Genomic DNA, 25521 nt, shown 5'->3' with positions numbered 1-25521 from the left:
TATTGTAATTAGATTACACGAAGTTAAATGAGACTGCGGAATTTCTCATTCTTTAATATACTAATGTAAAATGCAGATCTCACAGAGGGTGTTATAGTATGCATGCTGTTGCTCTTACTTGAATCTGGGACCTTTTTTCTTCAATGATTTTGTGGCACTATTGTTCCCCGGAATTCAAAGTAGGAAATTTTTATATATACTAAAGGCTATTTTTAATTGACCATGTTTAGAAGTAGGAATTGAGATAGGATTGGTATTTATAGACCTGAAGAGCTGGTAAAGCAGTCTGAATGATTTTTCAGTATATTAGATAAAATAGATAATCCATGTTTTTGCCATTTGTGATCACCTGCTAGAAGCCAAATCTTGTTTTGTCTTTTTATACATATTTTCACATTTAATTCTCATAAGAGCAATACCAGGAAGATAAGGAACATTACTCACATTTTATAGTTGGGGATAAAAGAGATTGAGTAACTTACATAGGGTTTTGCGAGTAATTGGCAGAGCTGGGGTTTGAATCTGGGCTGTGTGGCTGCTGAAATCATGCTCTATTTTTTAGTATAAGACTAGAGTGTAATCAGAACCTCAAGGAGATGACTGGCATGTTAGGGTTCTCCAGAGAAACAACAAATAGGATACATTTATCTATGTATGTTTGTGTCTATGTATTTATAATGGGAGCTGGCAACTCTGAAATTTGTAGTGCAAACTTTCTGGCTGGAAATTGAGGCAGGATTTCTGTTACTGAAGCAGAATTCTGAAAGCTTCAGTTTTTTTGCTCATCAGTCCTTCAACTAATTGGATGAGGCCTACCTACATTATGGGAGCTGATTTGCTTTACTTAAGATCAACTGATTGTAAATGTTAATCCCATCTACAAAGCACCTTCACAGTAATATCTAGGCTAGCATTTGACCAAACATCTGGGCATCATAGCCTAGCCATGTTAACATATACAATTAACTATGCCAACTTAAATAAATGAAATGCTTCTGCTAAGAAAAAAAATGGATGAAATAGATAATCTAAACTTTTAGCTTGGTATGGCTAGGATTAAAAGTTCTATCCAGGAGAGATTTTGTTTGATTTATTAATTTTGTCTTCTCTTCCGGCTGTTCATCATCCAAATGAACTCCATCCTTGAGCCCAGAAAAGCTGTTAGGACCCTCATCCACTTCTCAGGAATCATACCCCAAGGACTCAGTGTTAATTATGCCTCTTTTAACTTCATTCTCCTTTCATTTCCCTTTCTCAGTTTCCCCAGTATTAACCCTTTTTATTACATCAGTTAAAATAACAACAACAACAACAGTTTTTTTTTTTTTTTTAAAGTAGTAACCCTTTAAACATAGTCTTGCTCAGAAGTTTAATATGTAAAACAGATGTTCAAATCTGTTCTTCTGAAGTCGAAGTCTGGGTAGAGATCCTGGAACTTCACTTCCACCCCCCAATTTTACAACCCCATCACCTCTCCAAGCTGCTGTTCCATGTAGAGTGAGCACCATGTCACTAAGGTACCATGTCAACAGTTCTCTGGGCTGATTTGAGGGCCCCAGAACCCCTACGGGATATCCCCCAGTACAACTTCATGTTGGTCCCAAGCTGTCCCTGTGGATGGGGCTCCTATATAATAATGTTTCTCCTTTTGCCCTGTGAATGTTTCCAGGTAGTAACCAGTGACTGCTTCAGAGCTTGTCATAAACTACCCAATATGATTGTGTTATGGAAGAATTTACAGTAGCTGCCCTGAAAATACTGTGCTTTGGATCAATGACTTTTCAAGTGGCTTAGTGCTGCCACAGCTCCATAACCATGTGTCAAACATAACAAAAACTAGTAGTTATTGTTTGTTTACAATAGTCATAATTTTCTTGTGCTAATAACACATTTACTTCAAAAGTGCCTCACAGAAAGATAATGTCAAAGGGCTTGCAGCCTGTAGCATAAAACCTGACAGTTTGAAAATTTTTGTTTTAGAAAACAAAAGCCCCCTTCTCTCTTGAATGAGTAGAAAATTAGCAGTTCCAAAACAATAAAACTGACTTAATTGCTATATCATTAAAACATATTATTCATGTTTGAGTTCTAAGCTAGACCCCTCCCTCATACAAGGTTCTAATAATATATTAGAAATCTTCATTTTGCAATGTAAACATATAGTTACGTACTGCATTCTGAGAATAAATCAGTAAAACAGAGGACTCGTGTCAAGTGGACTATGGTGTGGCATGAACGTTCTTTATTCCTTTTCTAAAAGGGAGCCAAGGTCCTTGGAACTAGATGCAAACGGTAAGGGCAAAACTCTTATTCTTCACCTTTTCTTTGTTAATACTTGTTTTATTTAGATTGAAAGATCCCTGGTCAGGTGCCTCACCTATATTATGCACTCTCTTGAATGCCAATTATTGGCGCTGTTCCTAATGCCACAGTTAATGCAAGTAACAATGCTCTTTAAGTAAAAAGGCACCTTGAAACCCTGTGGCTTGTCGGAGCTTGATTCTGCCAACTGGTTCTTTGCCCAGTATCCTCTGCATACTCACTAATGACAGGGATGCCATGTAATCCTCCACCAGTTAGGATAGTAGTCATTCTAAACTGATTTGGGCAAGCAGACCCTGAAGAATGGTCATCACCTCGGAAGTCATGTGGTGGCATTGGATCCCAGAGACCTAGTGTTCCAAAAGCACTAAATACAGCAGAAAGCCTATTCTAAGAGAATAGCCAGGTCTCAGTACCCATTGGGGTGAGCATTCAGTGAGGCAGGGGATTAGGGCTGGAAGGGAGAGCTGCCCAGTGGCTTGATGGGGGAACCAGGTCCCACCCTGTGGGACTTCTCTATTCTTTCATTATCTTTCTCTCACACTAACCCTACTAATAAGTTTGATTCGTCACAGTTTTTACCATCAGGTCAACAAGTTAGTTTATAAAGTTGTTAGTAAATATTGCTTCTCCACCTTATCCTACCTATGGGTACATTTTTGATGTATCTGTAGAATAAACTTGATGTAGGAAGGTTACAGTGCAAAGGCCATAGGGGAGACGATGATGACGATGACAGGAAACATTTTTAGAGGGCTTATGTTACTTGTGTCAGCCCTCGTTTTAGGTGCTTCACATTCAGAGCCTAGACATACCGTTGTACAAGGTGTTTCCTGAGCAGGGGTGGCCAGGTAAGGGGGTGAGTGTGCTGAAATCTAGCAGGAGCTATTTTGCTGTGCTGTTCACCCTAGAGAGGGTATGTGTTCACCCTGAAGGACATCTGTATCTAATTTCCACGATGTGCTGCTGGCTACTAGCAGCTCTGTTTATATGAATTCATCCATTTCATCCCCACAGCAGTGCTTTGGAGTATCGTTTTCAAATATTTTCAAATTCGAGGCAATTGTTGCACAGAGAGTTTAATGAAATCCCCAAGAATGCAAGTGAATGTGCCAGGATTTGAAACACCAGTCAGAATGGAACCCATGCCCCAGTGAGCAACAGCAGCAAGATACGTGGCCATGAGTGCATCCAGATGCTGCCCCTTGTCCCTCCTGTGGTGGCACTTAAGACACTTTCTGTAATATCTGCATCCTTGTTCATGTTCACTCTATATATCTAAGCTAATTGCACTTTACAAAAGTTCTCTGATATGGTCTAAAATATATTTCAAATGCTTTCTATTCTTAATCTTTAAATTACATTTTTTAAGGGATGTTGTATCATATGAAATCGACTACCTCCAGAAAGAAAATGGTCATCAAATGTGGGGAAAGCACAGGTTCTTTTTTTATTCAGCAGCCTCAACCTTACGTATTTATACACTATCCAGTATACGCAGATAGCTGTCTGGATGCACCGAGATGCTTTGTAAATCTTAGTGATAAGTGGTTTTTATTTAAATGTAAAAATGATACCTTTGTCCTCAGATAGTTGACATTAAAAGGTTTCTATGGGGAAATCAGAGCAGGAAGGAGGACGTCAATGTGATTACGCCACCTTGTGGCTGCTGGTTGATTTTCAGCCTCTTTGGATCTCTTGGAGAATTTCAAGGGCTTTCTTGCTGTTGATTATCTCCAACTCTTTCCTGAGGCAAGGACTCCTTTGTGAATTCAGCCCAGAGAATCACCTTTTTTTGTGCCTAGGGATGTTCTCCATTCACAAGTCTTAGAAGACACATTAGGTACATTATTGTGGTGGCCAGTTTGCCCCATTCTTCAGCTCTGTCCTCCCAACCTCAGTGTCACAAGCACAACGTAAAATATTGAAGCAAGAAGGAGTGCTTTACAGACCTCAGCTCAATGCAACCTAAAACTTATTTTAGGGCACAGTGCAGTTGTCACGTACTCTACTGTTACTTGCTGAGAAAATGTGTTACTACTAGAAAGTGGGTCTTACTCGAATCACAATTAAGCATTTCTATCAAGTATTTTACCTCCTAAGCTGGGCAGCACACTGGACTCAGTGCCTTGCAGGCTCCAGTCATGCCAAAGCCTGGTAGAAACTCTCAAAAAGAATTAGAAAATATGTTAGTAACATCTGCTGTTAAAAAACCATAACAGTCTCTGAAGGAATGAGATGGGGGAGGAAATGCATATAAAGATAGACATACTTCTGTGCAGGTCTCTGTCAAACACAGTCATCTCAAGAAAAGAAAAGGATTGGAGTTTAAATATACTATAATGAAAAGAACTGAAAAGCAATAAAACTTCAAAATCTGCAGTACACTGTGTTAATGCCACAAATGTTTCTAAGATATTTCAAAGTAACTAGAACAAATACTTTGATAATTTATTGGAGTCAAGGAGATAAGCGCTTTAAACATACTCATGAACAAGAACGGTGTGTGGAACGTGTTGATTTTTCTGATCAAGAAGGAGTATATTTAAATGAGGAGAGTACATTTTTTGAAGCCTCACTGATTTACAGTTGTGAAGCTTTTAATATAATGTGGGGATGTACATCTAAATTTCCTGAAAGGAGAATGAGCTCCAAGAAAGGAAAAGAAATATTGAGGAAAAAGACCTGAAAAGAAAGCAGGTTATGTGAGGTGATTGTTATGCATTCTCAAAAGTGAAAAGAGAATAAATCTGACCAACATCTGAAGACACATGCAAACCACTCCAAGCTATGGGGCAAAAGGACAGAGACCTGGATGTTTGACACTTCAAACCAGGCCCTCTGGATTGAGGCATCTGTGAATAACTAATCTGAGGAGGAAAGAGTTTGCTATGACTTAGTGATAGGCATGTCACAACAAGGAGCTTCCAGAACACAACATTCCCAAGGCATCACTTGCACAATTTGCAGGCCTAGGAGGGGTTTCCACAGGAGGCAAACCACTTCTTAAGGATGAGAGAAAACTAGAGGGGGAAAGAATAGAAGCTATCATATGAGATGAATAGAAATTTGGACTCACAGCCAGACACTGAAGACCATAGAAAAAAAGCCCCAAGGATGTGAAAACCTATTGCTGCATAATAAAAGGCTTCTGGCCAGCAAGTGTTAGAACAGATAAATATGAAGCAATAATTAGCAGGATTTTAAATATCTCTCTAAAATATAGTACAAAGATTTTCCTCCCCTAGGAGGTCTATAACTAAAGATGGACATAAAACTGGAGGAAAGCTCTAAGTTTTTAGTGTCTGAGTGGCAGTCCGAGTAATTTACCAGGTCTCTGGGAAGAAAAAGAGGAACTGTCCAAATTTTCAGTCAATATTTATCTCTTAGGTTAATAAATCTTGTTCCTGACCACAGCAGAAGTCAATACCTCCTGATTATTATGTGCAGGTGCTTCCTCGGCCTTTCTATTTGCCCAAACTCGTCTTGGAATGAGTCACCAGTTTCCCATGAGCCCCTCTCTTAGGTGATGGGTGTAGACTGAATAATTGCTTACATATCAAAGGTGTGGGCAGGTTGCCAATAATCAGTGTTCTAGCTCAATGTTTATTAGAATCATTAATTCTGATCAGTTGGCTTTTCCATTTTAGGCTTTGGGGGTGGTGTTTAGAAGCAAAATGGGGCTGAGGTATTCTTGTGAAGCATTCAAAGCCTGCAACAGAGGCAGGAGCGTGGAAGGCCGATGTAGAAGAGAAGTCTATAACATTTAGAGAGAGAGAGGACCTAATTTTGAGTCCTGTCAATACCATGGAATGCCTATGAATTAATCACTCAGCTTCTTTGCACTTGATCTGTTGCCTCTGTGAAAGAGGGCTGATAACTGACTTTAAAATGTTATTATGAGAATTAAACATCACAACCATGGAAGTGATTTGTCATCTAAAGCAAATAAGGCATTGCCGATTGAAACCTAAGGAGAACATGAGTCTGAATCAGTCTCAGCAATGATGAACCCGTTAAAAAGGAAAAATAAAATGATTTCTTTTTATCTTTAGAAAAAAACAGGGGTGCCTGGGTGGCTCAGTCGGTTGAGCGTCTGACTTGGGCTCAGGTCATGATCTCGTGGTCTGTGAGTTCAAGCCCCGCGTTGGGCTCTGTGCTGACAGCTCAGAGCCTGGAGCCTGCTTCACATTCTGTGTCTCCCTCTCTCTCTGCCCCTCCCCTGCTCATGTTCTGTCTCTCTCTGTCTCAAAAATAAAACATTAAAAAATTTTTTTAAAAAGAAAAAAAACATATAGGGTTTCATTAAAGGTATATTTATTTGTTAGGGACATGATAGTTCGAGAACATTTTTACAGTGAGATCAGGATGTATGCATTTCCTTCTTATTCATGTCTTTCTCCTAACTTTAATTTTTTTTTTCAACGTTTTATTTATTTTTGGGACAGAGAGAGACAGAGCATGAACAGGGGAGGGGCAGAGAGAGAGGGAGACACAGAATCAGAAACAGGCTCCAGGCTCTGAGCCATCAGCCCAGAGCCCGACGCGGGGCTCGAACTCACGGACCGTGAGATCGTGACCTGGTTGAAGTCGGACGCTTAACCGACTGCGCCACCCAGGCGCCCCACCCTTCTCCTAACTTTAATGGCTGCTGCTGTGAGTTAAACATCTTGGCTCAGAAGAGATGATCAAGGTTCACGATTCTTTACTCTCACCTTCTTCAAAACAAATCTTTCATTTAAAAAATGCAAGTATACTTATATCTTTAAATTCAGGTTGACTAGAAGAATCTAATTTTGCTAAGGCAGAGCGAAAATAGAAACATGAGACAACTAAATCACATCATGTGGTTTGCTAGGTGAAAACTGTGGTTTGCAATGGATTAAGCAGAATTCTGGCTCATCAGCCTGTCGTCAAAGTGATAGCTGTTGTACCTTGTGCATGTTGTTGGCTACAACTACAAAAAATTTCCTGCTATATAAAGTGACCAGTGAGGTTTTGTGTTTGTATGTTAGTTTGTTTTATCCCAGAAATGTTTAAGTGTACAAATAGTTCTTTCAGTTGTACCAGTTTGTGTCGGTAGGAACAAGACGTCAACTGACTGGCCCAGACGTGGAGAGAGGTGTCCTATTCCCGGTTTACTGGATAGCCCTGGGTGATCCTTATCACTTTGCTGTGGTTGCATTTCGCAGGAATAGTACTTGACCGTCTTCCCTATGAAGCCCACTTCAGAAATAAAGAATGCTTTAAATATCAGTCATTTCATAGACTAGAAACACTCTGCATTCTTCTGATGGAAAGCATCTGACGAGTTTCACATTTTAAACGTTTCTGTGAGCAAACATTACAATCAGGTTGGCGAGTGAAGCTCCACTGAGTACAATGGCTTCTTGTTTACATTTCAAAGTTCTTTTATAGTTGACTTCTGATTTTTAAAATTTATTTAAAACTAAATTCATTTAACTAATTCATGTATGGTCATTGCAAAGCTTGGACACAAAAAGAAAGAAAATGTAATTTAAAAAATTTCAAAATCCTAATACCCAGATACAACACCTGATATTTCCTCCCATTTTTCTTTAGTTTATTATACTTCTAAAAATTGTAAAAGTAGCACATCATCTTCATATGATGAAAATAGTACTAAGGTATATTAAGAAAAAGCTTATAATCTTCTCTTCCACACGTTATTAGTAGTTTTCTATGAATCATTTGGTGCTTTCCTCTACACTCAAACAAATACAGACAAAAGGTTTAGATTTTTTTTAAATAAACATTGAATTGTACTATACACATTATTCTACAGTTGTACTTTTGATACTATGATAGTTAAATTTAAATATGTTAATATATATACCTATGTATATATCTAAATCATTCTTTTTCCATTAGCAACTAAAATGCTTGTATGACTGTGCACAATTTTTAAAGTGGCTTAAAATACAATTATTAGCTCACAGTTTCTGAGTGTCAGGAATCTGGGAGTAGCTTAGTTGGGTCATTCTGGCTTAGGGTTTTTCATGAGGCTGCAGTCAAGGTGTTGGCTGGGTCTGCAGTCATCTGGAGGCTTGGCTGGGTTTGGAGGATCTGTTTCCAAAGCAGCTGTCTATGGGCTGGAGACCTCAATTCCTTGCTGGCTATTGGAAGGAGGTTTCTATTTCTTTACATGTTGACTTCTACGTATGGTTTTTTGAGTATCCTCATGACCTGGCATTGGCTTTTTCTTTCTCTTGGGTTAGTAATCCAACAGAGAACAAGGTAGAAGATTCAGTGTCTTTTGTCACATAACTGCGGAAGTTTCACTGCATCATTTCTGTGGCATACCTAACGAGTATGTATATTGTTCCTCCTTTTAGTCAACAGAAAAAGAGGCTAAGAAATATATCTTTGTATATGCTAGTACTTTTACTTACTTAGAGTTCCGAAAGTAGGATTCCTCATTTAACAGTTCATTGGAACTGTTCTACTACTTTTCTGGTTGGTTGTAGTGATTCCTTTATTAGCAAATAATGTAGGGGAGACCTTTTTTCACAAACTCTGACATGAACATTAAAATCTTTGCCAATAATGCATATAACCATATATAGCTATCTAGATTGTTTCTATGTATATATGTGTATAATATATATTACTTTACATATATTATTATTATATATGTTATAGATATATATAATATACATAGGTAAAACGGGATAGTCCCCCCTCTTTTTTTAAACAAAAAATGAATTATTATATATATATATATTGCTTTGCAACTTGCTTATAAAATTCATTTATCAGTATATTCTAAATGCATATCCCTGATAACATAAATACATTTCCATTATTAATCTTTTTTAATGTTTTATTTATTTTTGAGAGAGAGAGACAAACACACACACACACACAGAACATGAGCAGGGAGGGACAGAGAGAGGGAGACACAGAATCTGAAGCAGGCTTCAGGCTCTGAGCAGTCAGCACAGAGCCCGATGTGGGGCTCAAACTTGTGAACCTCGAGATCATGACCTAAGCTGAACTTGGATGCTCAAATGAGCCACCCAGGCGCCCCCACCCCCATAATTAATCTTAATGGCTGAATGGCATACCCATTTATAGATATATTATCATTTATTTAATACATTAGTTTTTGTTATAAAGGTAAGTTCGTTCCTATTTTTCCTATAATTATAAAAAGTTCAGCATTAAATATTTTTAAATGTACAGTTCTGAGTTCTGATATTATTCTTTTCTTGCTTCATTTTATAATAGTACACTTGGGCAGGGGCTAAACTAAAGAGGTCATAAAATTATTGGGTGCTATAAACTATAATTCTCTTGAGAGTGAACAGGTAATAGTTTTTTATCAGAAGACAAGTAAGAGTTGCTTATTGTTGATAAACAATATCCTTCTTAATTCTAGATTATTGTGGTTTCTATTCACCAGGGGAAAAAAAAAAAAAAAGCTGTTCTTTCCTCTTTCTATCCACTACCAGGTGCATAACTTTCTAGAAAGGATTTCACTGAATTTGCAATTACCATATATTGTGTCTAAGGGTATCTGTTTAAAAACCAGAGTGAGACTAGTTCCTGTAGGAGAAGATTCCTCCTCTTCCTAGTACTAATGAACATTTATTTAGCCTTTATCTTGATGCCAGGTACTCTGCTGAGTACTTGTAAGCATTATCTCATTCAAGTCTCTCAATAATTTATGACAATGCACTATTGATACCTCCAGTTTTCGAATAAGGAAAGTGAATCTTAAAAAGTTGAGCATTCACCCAGAATCTCATAGCTAGTACATAAAGCAACGTGGGTATAAACCACAGGCATCTGACCCCAGGTACTGAGTTTGTGACCTTTGCTCTGTTCTGCTTCTCAGTACTAATACTATCAAACTTGCCAGAAGTTGAGAGTATTTGAAGACGTCTCTGGTAGGCAGTCGTTGTAGGAGGTCTTTACTAGTACAATAATTTAATACTTCTTTACCTTCTTACACACCACCTTTGTCAATGTGAATGTTTTGCTTCTGATATGCCTCTTTTGCCTTGTCAGTAACAGTAATTTCAAGGGTAGATTTTGTGTTCAGGAAAGATTATTCAAAGGTTGAGTTTAGTTAAAAATATATTTGAATTATTAGTTGTAAAAATTTGAAAACTTAGCTCTTCCATAATCTTGTAATTGTAAGTCTAGCAAATTTAGCAATCACTTTTATGAAGCCTTTGATTAATGTTTAGACCCATGTACAAACTAAGTTAATTAATCTCCTTCAAACATTTTAAACTAAATTTATAAATTAAATATATGTGACTTCTTATTTAGATACTTCAAATGTGTGATTAAAAACAAACTTTCCAGAATACTTAAAATACCTCTAATGGCTCTAATAAATTAAACCTAGAAATATTGTGAACCTCAAGTTCTCTTAAATGTTTTAGTACTTGCTTTATATACTTACTGTAATTACTGTATAAACTAAATTAAATTTCTACTTAAATTCACAGGCCTAAATCAATTGCGTAATTACACATTTTAAGTTGAATCACAAATTTTACCTGTTCTCTAATAAACTAAAATATCTTAAACATTATAAATACTCAAAAGTTAATCATGTTTCCTTAACACATAAATATTAACACTATGTCTTTGATTCTCTTAAATATCTCTGTAATTAATTCTAAACTTCCAAGTTAAAAAAATGCTTATCTACCAAGGAAACAATTTTATCATCCAAAGCAATTATGGGGGATAATTTCTTAGTCAAAATTGAGTATTAACAGATACGGGCTAACATATTGAATGAATGATTTCTAGTGACCTAATGGGTTATGCAGAGCCCTATTCAAAGTCGTTATGTCATGGGCATCAAAACTTAGAAACAAGTTTTTTTAAGTATATCCCTGACCTTCATCTACTCAAGGACATCTGTTAACCCACCTAAGTTGCTAAACAGCAGAACAAGTGAGAAAGTTCAGGTGACCCCTGTAAACCTATCACTACAAGAAGACAGAGGGCTTAGATCATGTTATTTTTTTCATCTTTATGTAGAGAATATCTGTGAGGCAAAGGGTAAGATCGTATATTATCATAGTAATCATAAGTAGTAAGGAGTCAAATGGAATTTCTTAATTTTTGTGGAAAATTCGCATATATATGGAGATACATAGATAGAATTTGTGGAATAGGGTTCATCAGATTAAAAACATAATTTTTTTGTGTGGGGGTGGTAACCCAGAGCCATGCCCTAACTACATGCTTGCCTCATGTTGTACTTTCTCATGTTAATGGTAAAAATGCAGACATTTTGGTGTATGAACCTGGGTGTATTTCTAAGGTGTTATCAATATACTATCGTATTTGATGATTCTTCAGTACCATTTGGGTGTATTTTCATTGTAGAACTATTTTCTTCTTACTAGAGACCACAAATTCTAAGACTTATCTGGCTAACCAACATTTTGCCACATTTTCAATGGTTTTGGAATCATTTCAGCCTAATTACTGATTTGTCTTGAGCTATGATTCGTTGTAAAGCACTTAAAACCAATAGACAGCTAAGATCTGCCATTTAGTACAGAGAGGTGTCCTGGAGCTTCCTAGGAGTTAAGAACTCTTATGTGAATTTATATAGATAAACTAAATGAGGCTGTTTATGAGAAATTTGTTCTCAAAGTTAGTAAAGCCTTTAGGCAGGAACTTGGCTGCTGATGGCAAATGCACAAGTAGATGTAAATGTAATTCACCCATTAAAATCTAAACCCATAGAAGCGAGGAAATTCACAGTTAAAGGAGGAAATGGGATGTGCAGAGCTTTCTCCAGCCGTGATGCACAATGGGGTGTATTGAGGAATTGGAGGCATCCTGTAGTGTGAGACATTGAAGGCATCTCTCATGTTTCATCCCTAACTTGCAGATTATGGAGCATTTATGGATTTGACTCTTCCTTGTGAAGTGCCATCTTTTGGGAGATGGTTAGAAAGAAAAGATGCTTTATGAGTGTTTCCTTTGTTATTACCTGGAGGCTGGGGATGGAGGGATGAGGGTGGATTCATATTGCATGAGAGAATTTTGGGTTAGTAGTCTGTAACATCAATGTCCTGGCCAAATATTCCTCCAGGATTTCATGCACTCACGATCTATGTGTACAGACCTCAGTTCAGGCAAAGCTACTAGACAAACAGAGACTTAGTGTAACCCAGCACGCCCTGTTCAGCTTGGATGTACAGAGTTTGATTTCTTATCAACATGAGAGCTATTTGGAACAATGGAAAATTGTTTTCCATTTCCACTTCTCTAAACTATGGTAATATAAAATCTCTATTTGGCTTATGTGTGACTGGGTGGTTAGTATGAATAGAAAAACTAAAATATGACCTGGTAACACCCCATTTGCATTATTTTGTAGTTTCAAAAAAACTTAATTTTAAGTGTACTTTTTTAAACGTCTCTTTATCTTGTCATGCTTTTAAAATTACCTGGTAAATATAATATCTCATGTGAGGAGCAGAGTCATCTTAGCAATGGGCAACCTGGAAGGAAGTCTCTGTTGCCTGAAAATAGAAGAATATTAAGTGGGCACACAGAACATGTGCATGTGTCCACAAAATGTGCACATGTACACACACACACACACACACACACACACACACACACACACAGTGGAAGCAGTAATCAGAGAATCTGGAGAGCTCTACACTCCAGAGGAAAAAAAAATTAAATATCTTTTCTGCTTTTTTCCCTTTCTAACAAAATTTCATCATACAAGTTTGAAATGTAGAATACATTTCAGTTTGATATTAATCAGGATGAGAGAACCTGAAGTACAGGAAGAAGAATGTTTGACATCATGAACAATGACCTAGGAATGTTATTGATGTCATTTGAGTAAATGCATTTTTGGTAAGCCAAGGAGCCTACGTTGGCCACCACAATGGTATAAACAACATGTGGCTATATGCATTTAAGGCCTTAAAAATGACTCCACCCCTATCATCTACAGTAAAAGAAAAATGTTTATAATAATACATATATTGACTTCTGCTTTCTAGTCAATAACAAGATTTATTGTCCCACTCTTCAGTCAATTTTAACCTCTTTGGGTCAACAAATCTTGATATTGATCTCAACAGAAGTCAATACCTGCTTATTACTTACCTCCACATTTAGACGCCTACCAACAATTCTTATGGGCATTTCCTTGACAGGCAAAAGTGAATACTTGAGGTCTACTTTCTATACAAGATACATTTTTGTAGGCTTTGTATATATTGTCACTTTTACAAGCCTAAGTTCAGATTTAGTTATAAAACTAAATGCGAAAAGGAGATAAGTTCAAGTATCTGTAAGTATAAACTAGAGAACTTTAATATTCCCTTATCATTTCCTAAGTAATAAAAATCATGATCTTTATATTAATTGTTCTCCAGTCACTTCCTACATCAAAGATAATTAGACACCAATGTATTTTTTATTTACCAAAGAGAGAACACAAAAGTATTTTTAAGAGTGAAAACTATTATGATGGTATTATATAAAGGTTAAAATTCTAGCCTACTTTAAATGCTTTCAACAAGAAAAACAGACTAGTCACGCATTCCAGCAAATGTCTGCCAAGTTCTAACTTCTAAACATGGAGATATTTGAGATGTGTAACTTCCACCCTAGTCAAAGATATTTGAGGTTAGATAACTAAACAGCTTTCAGGAAAGAATTTTTATTTGTTTGTTTGCCTGGCAACTGAAAAGAAATGAAGATCAAGGAAGCAGCCTCACCTAGACTTTTTAATGAATGTGAGACAAGTCCTACCAAAGGCAATTATTAAACCATCCCCCAAAATTGTTTGTTCCGCTTCTGGATGCAGTTCTAGTTCCATAAGACCTCTAGGTGTAAAACAGCATCATCAGCTGTCTTGCTAACCTCACCTGTTGAAATATTAAAAAGGAAAAAAAACACCAATATGTACAAACCCAGGGGCAGACAAAGCAAAATACACTCAAGGCTGTAAGGAATTAATTTTTCAAATTCAATAAATAAACCTCCATTGCATATGTATGCTAAAATGCTTAAAATTAAAATTCAGAAATACTTATCGTTTATGCTGCCCTTGAGATACTTTACCTTCTCTGGATTGACTCACAACATCATGAAGTCCACATTTAAAAACTATGTCTTGCCACAGGCAAAATGCCAATAAATAATAACAAAAAAGGGAAGAAAGAAAATGACAAATGGAGCCAGGTAACACAGATCGCTATAACACCACCTGAAGTTTGCTGTTGCACACTTTTTCTATTTTCCAGATAATATAATTGTAAATCAAATGTGAAGAAACTGAAAATGGAACATTAGGACTAAAAAAGAACACTGAAATACTTAAATGTATGTTAATTCAGAATATGTGTAAGCTTTCACAATAATTTAAAGCAGTTTTCTAAAAGATGTGAAAGCATGTTCTTTCAATAGTCACTACTAGCTTGTTAATCAGTTTTTGAGCTTTGTCTAAAAGAGTTAAGTTTTTAAAACCTGCCACTAATTTTACATTGTGCTTCCTGAATAAATCCATTAGCTTTCCCTATAAGTCTTAGTTTCTATTTGCCAAAATAACTTGTTCAAAGTGAAAAATGCAGTAGAGAAAAAAAAAAATAAAGCCCATTGTGTTATGATAACCAAACTTCTTTTGCAAATATAATTTAATCATGTTGTGGGTGTAGACACAACTGTAAAGTCATCTTGCAGGTCCATTTTTTAATTCTTTCCCCCCTCACCTCCCAGAGATTAAGGAAACAGAGTTGTGCGCCTTCAACTCTGCAAGGCTGCAAATGTGAAAAGACTGTGTGAATAGGACATCCATGAAATGGCTATATTCTATGATGTTTCTGCTAATTTGTAATGGATTTAGGAAAGATGGAGAAGAGAAAAGATTTCTCAAGCTCAGCACTACTGCCATTTTGGATGGATAATATTTTATTGCAGATGGAGGGGGGTTCTCCTGTGTATTATAGGATTTTCAGTGGAACCCCTTGCCCCTGCCCCACCAAGATGCTAGTGGTACCCCCTTCCCAGTTGTGACAACCAAAACTATCTCCAGATACTGCCATTTGTCTCATGGGGGATAGGATTGTCATACCAAAATAGACTATTATAGGTAAAACATCAAGATATATTGTAAAACCATCTGTTACTCTACTCCTGACAGACGGGCTCAAATTGATGGCCATTTTGGATTACTGTAGGCGAAAAGATAATTACTCAACCATTCCTGCCAAAGTTGTTTATTCTGCTCATGAATTGAGTCCTAGTTCCCTAATACCTCTAGGTGTCAGACAGAATCAACAACCTTTTATTAAGTGAAAACACAGAATGGCAGCCCTTAAAAGCCAAGTCTACAAGTCCACATAGAGAGTAGAATCTTAGAATTTTAGAACTGGAAAGAAACTGGGAGAACATCTATGCAAACATCCTCTTTTTATAGATGGACAGTGAACCTAGCAAGGATATGTGTCATTTCCAACATCACCTAGCCATTTAGTGGCAGAGTTAAGAATCCAAACCATAAACTCCAATTCCAGATTCTTTCCTCTAGACCCACTGTAGGCCTGTTTGTTATGGTAGATTATGAGTTACACATGGAACTCATGGAAAGGGGTTTTACCAACCCCATTTGTATATGAAATTTAAGGGGTGGTGACAATATCATATCAGTACAGTTTGTTTCACGTTTTTTAAGCATAAGACCTTATGGCTTTGATTATCATCTCAGGTGATAATTTGCCTGGACTTGCCTGATCCTGAGTTCAGTACTCAGCATGTTCAATATGTTGCTTTCTTTTGGAAGATGTTATGACTGTAAATAATAAAATATTACTAGATATTTTCCTCTAAATATTTCTTTATCTCCTAAAACTTATCCTTTTCCCAAATCCCCCTCCAGATTTATCTAACTCTATGATATTCCTAGTTTAAAAACTCACATTTCCCTTTACTTATTTCTTTTTATTTCTTGTGTTATTTTCCAATTTCGAAATCCCGTCAATTGGTTTTCTTCCTAATATTTTGAAAAAAGTCTTCTTTTTCATATTCATTGCCATCACACTGTGGAGTATGTATGTAGGCTAATAAGCCATGCCAAATTTATTGTGCCATATTTAGTCTTTTTTTCTATCTACTACCAAATCTATCTTGCATACAACCATCTGAGGATTCTGTAGTATTTTATGTCATGAATATACCAATAAATATTAATTGAACAATTCCTGGGTCAAGGCAATATTCTAGGCATAATTGCTAGGTAGAAGTGATGAGGTGGGGCATGGGGAGAAGGGGATTGTAGACAAAACGTTTTAGATAGGGTCCTTACTTTTAGAGTTTATATTTCTCTTGAAATGCGCATTGCAGTAAACTAAAAAGTTTAGTGCAAGATTGCACAGTACTTGCAAATAGGTGCATATAGAAACAACATTTTGCATTTCAAATTCCTAAGATGATACATTTTCTCAAAATTCCAGTTTAAAGATAAATCCTAATGATAGTTTGAAAAGACCTTAAAATCCATTTGTGATAATCTCAACACCGTTCTTTCCCATGTATGCTTGTTACAGCAACCAGTTCTGCAATGGCAGCAAACCTTGTGTAGTAATAGCTGATGTTACCATCTGCTCTTTGCAAATTAGAAGGTCATTTATAGTACATGCTCAGACTGACCAGTGAATATGTGGCTGGGGCCATTTTGAGGGGACCCTTCTAGTTTTTCAGAAACTATTGGCCACATCAATATTTATTCCGAGCTATTTATTCACGAGCTGTTTTTTCACCTCTCCATCAGTGTCCTATCTCCTAGGTTTCCTTTGTTTTCATATTAGAGATGGAACCCAGGCCCTTAAATGTAGTAGCAGGTTTGTGATACTGGTGTCCTATCAGAATTGTCTCAGTTTGTTCTGTTTTGGATAGTGATTTAGCATTCCTGTGTAATAGGTGTCCTTTTAGTCAAAGTTATACATTCTTTCTGTGTAAAAGATGGTTGTAATTGTCACTTCTGTGTACAAGACATCTTTTTTCGTGTGTGGCGTATCTCCAATTTTTCTAGGCACACATCTTCTCTTGGCATCCATGTTGTTTATGGGAATGACCATATTATACAATATGACTTTGGCCTTGGGTGCCACAGTTGATTGACTCAATAGTTAGAATCTTATCCAAACTGGACCACTGAAACTCTTCCCTGAAATTTTGAATTTGTGAGTTACTTATTTATTTACTGAAGCATAGCTGACACACAGTGTTACATTAGTTTTAGGTATACAGTATATTCATCAAGTCTGTATGTTATGCTGTACTTACCATAAGTGTAGCTACCATCTGTCACCATACCATGCTATTACAATACTATTGATTATATTCCTTATGCTGGACCTTTTATCTCTATGACTTATCCATTCCATAGCTGGAAAGCTGTACCTCCCACTCCTCTTCACCCATCTTGTCCATCTGACTCCCCTTTCCCCTATGGCCCCTATCAATTTGCACTCTCATAAATATTTAGAAGTCTGTTTCGGCTTTTTGTTTGTTTGTTCATTTGTTTTGTTTTTTAGCTTCCACATATAAGTGAAATCATATGGTATTTGTCTTTCTCTGACTTATTTTACTTAGTGAAATTTTGAATTTTAGGGTGGGAGTTTTGGCAATCTCTCTTGTAATAAAAGATGTAAAATGTAAATTAACCTGGGAGCTCCTTCAGTGGCCAGTTTTATGACCTGAATTGGAACCAACTGGTTTACACAAGGAAGAAAAGCAATGGAACGATGACTAAAAAGGTACATTGACTAGAAATAGTCTTCTATTCCCTGGTGGTTCTGGTGGTGCCTGAGCCCTGCTACATTATTGAACTTTTCGTGGCTGAGATTTTTCTTGGCTTCCCTGGGATATCTCATTATTCTCGCCAGAATTCCTCCAATTTCTGTAAGCATTTCAAGTTGGCTTTTTTGGTCACTTGCAATTAAAATATGTGTCATGAATACATTCTGCCTTTGCAAATCCATGAGAGGAACATGTAGTTTTGAATGGCCCAGTCTAAGGGCCATGAATGGTTAAACAGTCACACAGCTGTGTGCAAACACACATACACCCCCATACAGATCCTAAAATGTGTGTAGTCTAGACTCTATCTTATAAAATAATAAAGGCCACAGATATAATTGTTAAGAAGAGGCAAATTAGAATTTACACTATTATTATTTGGTTCAAAACTTTTATTCTTATCCATTGTCATTAAAATGTAAACCCTTGAGTCTGGTGTTCTAGATCTGCCATAAACTGCCCATAGGATACCTGTGGAAAGGACCCTTCATCATTTCTATAAAGTTCCTCCCTGCTGCCTCTCACTAAGTTCTTTTGCCATTATTTCCTGCCTACGAGGCCCTGCCCTCTTCCTCTATGCCCAATGAAACTCCTCCTTATCCTTCATGGCCACATTTAGTTCCCTTCCCTGAGTTCTTGGGCCACAGAGGGCTCTTCATTCTCTGAAATCTTGTAGCTGTTATTATTTTAATCATTTTCTTAACATTTACTATTTATGCCATAGTTAATTAACTATTTTAGTGGTGCTGGTTTTAATTCTTTCTGGGAGATTATAGGCAAGCTCTTTGAGGGTAGAGATTGTGTCATCCTTTTTTTTTTTTTTTTTTAATTGCACCTTCCTCCTGCCCTGCATCTACTAAAAGTGAGCATTTGGTAGTGTGCTTTATTTGAATTTGCATATACAAGAGTAAAATATGGTATATTCCCTAAGGGAACCAATTATAAATTTTACTTAAAGGGGCATTAAAAAATTAAATTACAAAGCTCATATTAGCAGAAGATAAAAACGTTTAACCAGCAGCTGCTACAGATACAGGGACATTTGAGTATTAATTACAGGTATAAATCTGAAAGTAAGAGAGCATGTGAGTAAATTGGGAGGTATGATGGTTAAGGAGAAGGAGAAAATAGCCAAGCCTGACTTAATGTATTTCTTTTTCCTAAATCAAGGGAGGTCTGTGAATTCTCTAACCCACTAGACTGTAAGCTCCATGAGGCCAATTATCACACCTGCTCTGTTCATCACACTAAAGCCAGTTCCCTGGTTCTCTGTCTAGTGGGATTCAACCACTAGTGGGAAGGAACCACCATTACATAACCAGAATATATTTTGTAGTGAATATTTCTGCAGAGATCACATACACTTTCTAGCATTTCCAGAATTTATACCCAGTTTCTGCAATGGCAACTAGGGACTGATTGACATTAGTAAAGTATTAGGAATACCATTGATGAAATGCATATAGTCAGGGAAGTAAAACCTCTGTGCCATGGAATCTGAATTCACAGGAATTGCAGTTAGGAAGACTGACAGCTGCCATTAGCAAGGATCTCTGATAAAAAGAAGTGACCAAACCCAACTGGGAAGAGCATCAGACTAGACCAATGTAGATAAGCAGTGGACATAGAAGCTGATGTGAAGAGTGGCATAGAAAGGATTCAAACTAGAACCAGAGGGACATTCCCTAGCTTCTCTTAGTTAAGGGTTTCATTAGTATCTTAGTGAGGAATTTTTGGTGATTTTATTAGTCATATTTCTCTAGAAACAGTGACCTTCGACTCTAAGTGGCTTAAGACCACAAAGCTTGATTGCATTTCAGGTGGGCTGCAAGTCCACTGAGGGCTTATTACACCTGCTCCTTATTGTGGAACACAGACCCATAGAGCACCTGCTACCTGGGATCCTGCAGAACAAGGATTGCCAAATGCAGCAAACAAAAATAGAAAACACCTAGTTAAATTTGAATTTTAGATAAACAAATGATTTTTTTTTTTAGTGTAAGTGTGTCTCATGCAATATCTGGTACATATTCCAAAAAAGTTATTTGTTTTTCATATAGTTCAAATTGAACTGCACGTCCTTTTTTTTTTTTTTTTTTTTTCTGGCAAAAGAGAAATGATGTGACTTTAAATTTTCTCAGAAGTGGCACTTGAAAGTGCTGCTATAAACATTGGGGTACAAGTGCCCCTATGCATCAGCACTCCTGTGTCCCTTGGGTAAATTCCTAGCAGTGCTATTTTAGGATGAGCACTGAGTGTTGTATGGAAACCAATTTGACAATAAATTTCATATTAAAAGAAAAAGTGGTACTTGACACTTCCACTTTTTTTTTTTAATTTCTTCATTTTGAGAGAGAGAGAGACAGAGCACACAAGTGGGGAAGGGGCCAAGACAGAGGGAGAGAGAGAGAATCCCAAGCAGGCTAGGCACTACCAGTGCAGAACCTGATGTGGGGCTCGAACCCATGAACCATGATATCATGACCTGAACTGAAGTCAGGAGCCGAACACTTAACCGACTGAGCCACCCAGGTGCCCCTTGACACTTCCACTTTTACTCATTGGCCAAAAAAGATATGACTAAGTCTGACATTAATGGGTTGAGAGGTGTAATCCTCCCTTAGAGTAGGCCTAGGAAGGAGGGAGCAGCAGTATGATGATGGTACTACAGTATCCTCTATTTCAGTACTAAGTAAAGAATGGAAAGTTCATTTCATAGTATGTGTGGGTTTGTAGTTTTCAATGATCTTTTTTTCATCTTTGAAAAGGAGCTAAAACAGCTCCTTCAGTTAGTGTGAAGGAGAAGTAGCTGGAACAGGAAGGCCTACCTGACATTTGCTATCTCTCATTCTCTGAGCTTTAGAGGAAAGCAGTTCTTTGCGGCTCTGCTCCTAGTAAAGGGGACCACTCGAGTTTGACAATGAGGGGTCATTTATGTTATGTTGACTGTATTAGGCCCCATTATTTTAGGGCAAGGCTCCTGATGACAGTGAATGAGCAGGGAACTGAGAATGGAAATCAGAGAGGGTGAAGGATGTTGCCAGCAAGGGCTAACATACCTCTGAAGTGTTTATGTTTGCCTGGGGCCCATAGCCTCTCCCATACCTCCTTCTTGGGGATGGCCTTCTTTCTTTATACACACAGTGCAGGCTCTTCTTTGTAACTATTTGTCCTGTTAAATGTACCCCATATTCATATTTCCTTACATTTCAAAGGACATTTTGCTGGGGGAGAGGGCAGTGGTGGATAGAGATATGGGCTGGTGATATACAGGATTTTCTTCATCTCTAAAGCCCTTCTGGTTTAGCCCAAGGTCTTACATATATTCAGAGTCTTTACTGAGAATTATTTTCTAACTTTTCTTACTTTTGCCTGTCCCAGAATTCATTGTTAACTTAGTACAACATGTGGAAATTTCTCCCAGTTGATTTCCAAGGTCAATCATAACAGTTAAATCTCTGAAATAGCCTGAATATAATGAATACGTATCATCTGCATTGACTTGTTTTGCTGGGTTTTTCTTTTCAGTTAAAGGCTGTTTCTAAATATTATTTTCCTACTACATTATAATGTGCTTTATATTCAGAGTTTGCCTAAACAGGACATTTGGCTAATGAAGTGAGATAATAGGGAATTAAATGGTTTTCAGTGTGAAGGGAACAACATTATTTACAGGGTATATTGCCGATTAAGGAAAAGAAAAGACTTTTTTTCTTAAAGAAAAAAAAAAAGACAAGATAATAATTAAGGTCCTTAAACACACAGTCATACAGTCATTCCCAACCTGTGATATGGTGTGATCACATGGGATTTCCTAATTTAATATCAATCACAAAATTATAGTTCTTTCATATTGAACATGCTGGTATAAAATGGGACTTACACACTGCCTGTCACAATTCCTGACAATTATCATGTACTTTTAGGTGAAAAGTATGGTTAGTTTGAAAACACATGAGACCCTAAAATCCCATAAATATGTTTTTTTCAGATGGCATTACTTCATCACAGTGCCATCAGCACTATGAACTATATGACTTTTTTATTTTAAGCACTGGGGATTGACAAAATAGTTTAAAACAATGGGACAGAATCTACAGATATTAAGACAAATTTTTATGTAAATACACTGTGTGCTCCAGGCTACAGTAAAGCTTACTTAACCCTGTTAACAAGTTGTTTTACTCTTAAGTATGTAACTTATTGATAATTTTCTGCTTTCTTTAAAAAATAAATTGATAGTTTTCAGTTTTGTACCTGTATATAGTTTTTTTAAACAACAAAAACAAATTATTCTGTAGTTGAGGATGAAGATTCCAGAAGTCAGAGGAGCATTTTAAGATCATCTAGTTCCAGCGTGGCTGAATCTAGTCCGGGTCCTGCTACTCCCCACTACTTTGCTTCTGGCCAATGTTGCCGATCAGTGGAATTGGACCCTTTTTAATCCAGATGTTCAGGTAGTCAACTGGCAAACCGGTCTGACTTGGCAGACAAGATGGAACAATTTTGCAGATGCTGAAGAGTCCAGCCCCTTTATCTTACAGAGTAAGCGGACATGGGCCCTAGACAGTCTGTGAGAGGGCAGAACTGGGACTGGGTCCATTTTGATTTATAAATCCAGTGCTCATCCTCTTTACCAGATGGTTTAGACAATTTAATTTAATGCAGATACTTTAAAATGGCATTTTGTTTTTGCATGGCATTATTGGTATAAAATATTACACAGTCATTATCTCAGTAATGTCAGAAGAGAAACAGAAGAGAAAATAGTCTTCTTATTTCCATGCACAATTAGTGAAAAAAAATGGAGTTGCAAAAAAGCATAAAAATAGTATATAGAAATACTATTTTGTGAATAATTCAAATTACTTCCAGCATTGTTCAATGAACTTTATGTCCTCAGTTGTTTAAAATGGTTGGGGGAGTGGGGAGAGAATGAGAGTCCCATAGTCTTTGAAATGGTGGATTCTTTCTTTAGAGGACTCGGACTTAAACTGATGCTAAGACTGGTTTAATCAATAATCTGTCATCTGATGATAAATTGATCTGCTGTAGAAAATAGGAGGGGACTAAGAACTAGGAGACAGAGGGAGCCCAGCATTCCTGGTAAACACCACAAGATGGGGAATCTACATTTTCACCTTGTGCTCCATGTCTTTGGGCATAATGTCTCATGCTGGGGAAACAGTAATTAGTGCCCGTCTTCAGTTTTGAGTCAGCTAGAGAGTACACACAGAGAACTGTTTATTTTAGCAATACTTGTTTGTTGTTTCATAAATACCTGTTCCATAGTTTCACCTTCAGGTAGGGACAGTTCAAGGCATAACTGATAAGCAAAGAAATCAGTTTTCAGTGTCACTAGCTTTGTATTATTACAGTTTTTTCACTGTCTGCTGGAGGCCAGCTCCAGCAACCAGGGGTTCCCGAAGGAAGAACGGTGTCGGTGAAAATAAAACAAAACTAAAATAAAAAACTAAAAAATAAAAAACTAAAATAAAAAATAAAACTAAAATAAAGATGGACACAGACAACAGCAGTGTGTTGAACTGGCCGATTTATTGTAGCAAACATGACATTATATATGCTAGTTGATTTCCTTGTAGCATACGTCATCTATGTTTTTCTAACGTTACCTAACTTTGAAAATGTTCCTATGTGTAATCAACCTTTAAGAAGTAACATGGCGATTTTCCCCTAGTTTTCCCGCATACCCTTTGATTATTGATTAATTTCTTACATTATTCCATTATGCATCTGCGTTTATCTATAATCTACAAAGCATTTGCTTTGCTGTTCTCGTGAAAGGCCCTCCATTTCTCAACACCTCAAGTGGAACAGTTATAGGGACATGACCTCCTAACCACATGGGCCCAGAAGAACAATGTGTTTGCCTCGGTCCAAGGTGCCAGAAAGGGGCTGAAAAAGCCTTAGAAACCCATGCCTCATACATTCTCAGAGAGACAATGCGCCTAGGAACCAATGAACCATTCTGTACCTTAACCGACTAGGTTCAGTCATCATCTGGAATGCCTCCGGGGGGCCAGGTGGGTCTAGGGGTTGAAATCACGTGTGCCCAGAGATACACTCCTTAGTTGCCGGAGTGAGGCTTTCAAATCCATTGTCTCTCCTTTACAGGCTGTCTTTGCTGACAAATGTATGAGGCTATCCCTCCTATAAGTAGAGGAGTCTCCATAGGGGATGGCAAGGGCTAAACGTAAGGCCGCTCAGTTTCTTGCGGAACCTTATTTTCTTCCCTAATGGTTCTTTTCCCAGGGGGCCTGCCGAAGGCAATTCCCCAACAGACAATACCCCAGGTAGTTTTAAGGCCAAATTACCTAAAAGTGGGAGTACAAGAAGCTTCACTGTCGGTGGTCCACCTCGCAGTCACCAATCCGTCCACAGCCCGGGCCTTGCCACTCAGGCTGGGATAGCTCGGTTTCCAGCAACTATCCTCTGCTCCCCCCACCTTCCTTCCCCAGCTTAGTGACACACACTTCATTTCTCTGAGATATTCTCTGCCATGGACTATTAAGACCTGTATATTAACACTTGATTTTAAGTAAAGATCTGATAATATCATTAATACTGAAATGTAATCGATTAATAAAATATTATCTTCCACAGGGGTATTTACATTTTAACAGGCAAACAAATCCTTAAATCAAAGAAATCAGAGTTTTTCTGTTTGGTTTGGTGACAGATATTTTGGTGGGATCTTCTCACCAGACTTCTGACACATGCAGGATCCAATCTTATTAGCTGGACAAGATGGTGAAGTGTAAGCTTAGAGGTTATTGTTATGAAAGTCAAACAGCTTTGATGAGCTTGAGGAAGAAATGACCACAATGAGGGATTGAGTTATAAATGTAGAAATGAACTTTGTCTCCTGAAAAATAATTTTATTTATGACTGATCTTGATGTAAGGAACCCTATGATTTTGTTTTCTGTTTCAAATGGTTGCTGTTCCCTCATGGACCCCATTCTGAGGGGGCAATGTTGTGTCTTTTTTTTGAGATCTCTTCCTTCTGGTAACATGTGCTCAACCCCTTACAAAGACCTTTATGCTTCATCTTCAGGCTGAAACCCTAATCATTGAGTCATGAGAAGGATCATGCATATATGCTGTTTAATAATTGTTCCTTTTTCCCCTTTTCATCCCCACCCAAATGCACTCTATAAACACAAATTATTAAATAAAAATGAACACACATTATCTCTGTGATCATACCACCATCACAAATTTATCTAGAACCGGAAGAAACTGCCATTGGGTAATCAGATCATAGTGAAGTGGATTATAAAAAATGAGTGAAATTGTTAGTGTTTGCAGCAACATATTCTTAAACACATAGTTTGGTGATAGCTAT

General features: G+C 37.3%; 1 long non-coding RNA gene across 3 annotated transcripts in view; it reads right to left on the bottom strand.

The window, feature by feature from the left end:
- Positions 1 to 6617: 6617 nt before the first annotated feature.
- The window catches only part of LOC121027525 (uncharacterized), a 43100-nt gene continuing 24196 nt past the window's right edge, over positions 6618 to 25521 (bottom strand). For 2 of the 3 annotated variants that reach the window (XR_005788784.1, XR_005788785.1), the window contains exons 4-6: positions 12777 to 12851; positions 6951 to 7121; positions 6618 to 6717 (exon numbers count right to left, since the gene is read on the bottom strand). This is a non-coding gene — a long non-coding RNA (uncharacterized LOC121027525). The remainder of the gene's footprint in view (positions 6718 to 6950; positions 7122 to 12776; positions 12852 to 25521) is intronic. The other variant, XR_005788786.1, reaches the window with a different exon arrangement.

This window comes from Herpailurus yagouaroundi, unplaced genomic scaffold (assembly GCF_014898765.1).
Source record: "Herpailurus yagouaroundi ecotype Mexico unplaced genomic scaffold, PumYag 77, whole genome shotgun sequence".
Taxonomy (NCBI): Eukaryota; Metazoa; Chordata; class Mammalia; order Carnivora; family Felidae; genus Herpailurus; species Herpailurus yagouaroundi.
This window is presented reverse-complemented; position numbering and strand designations above follow the sequence as displayed.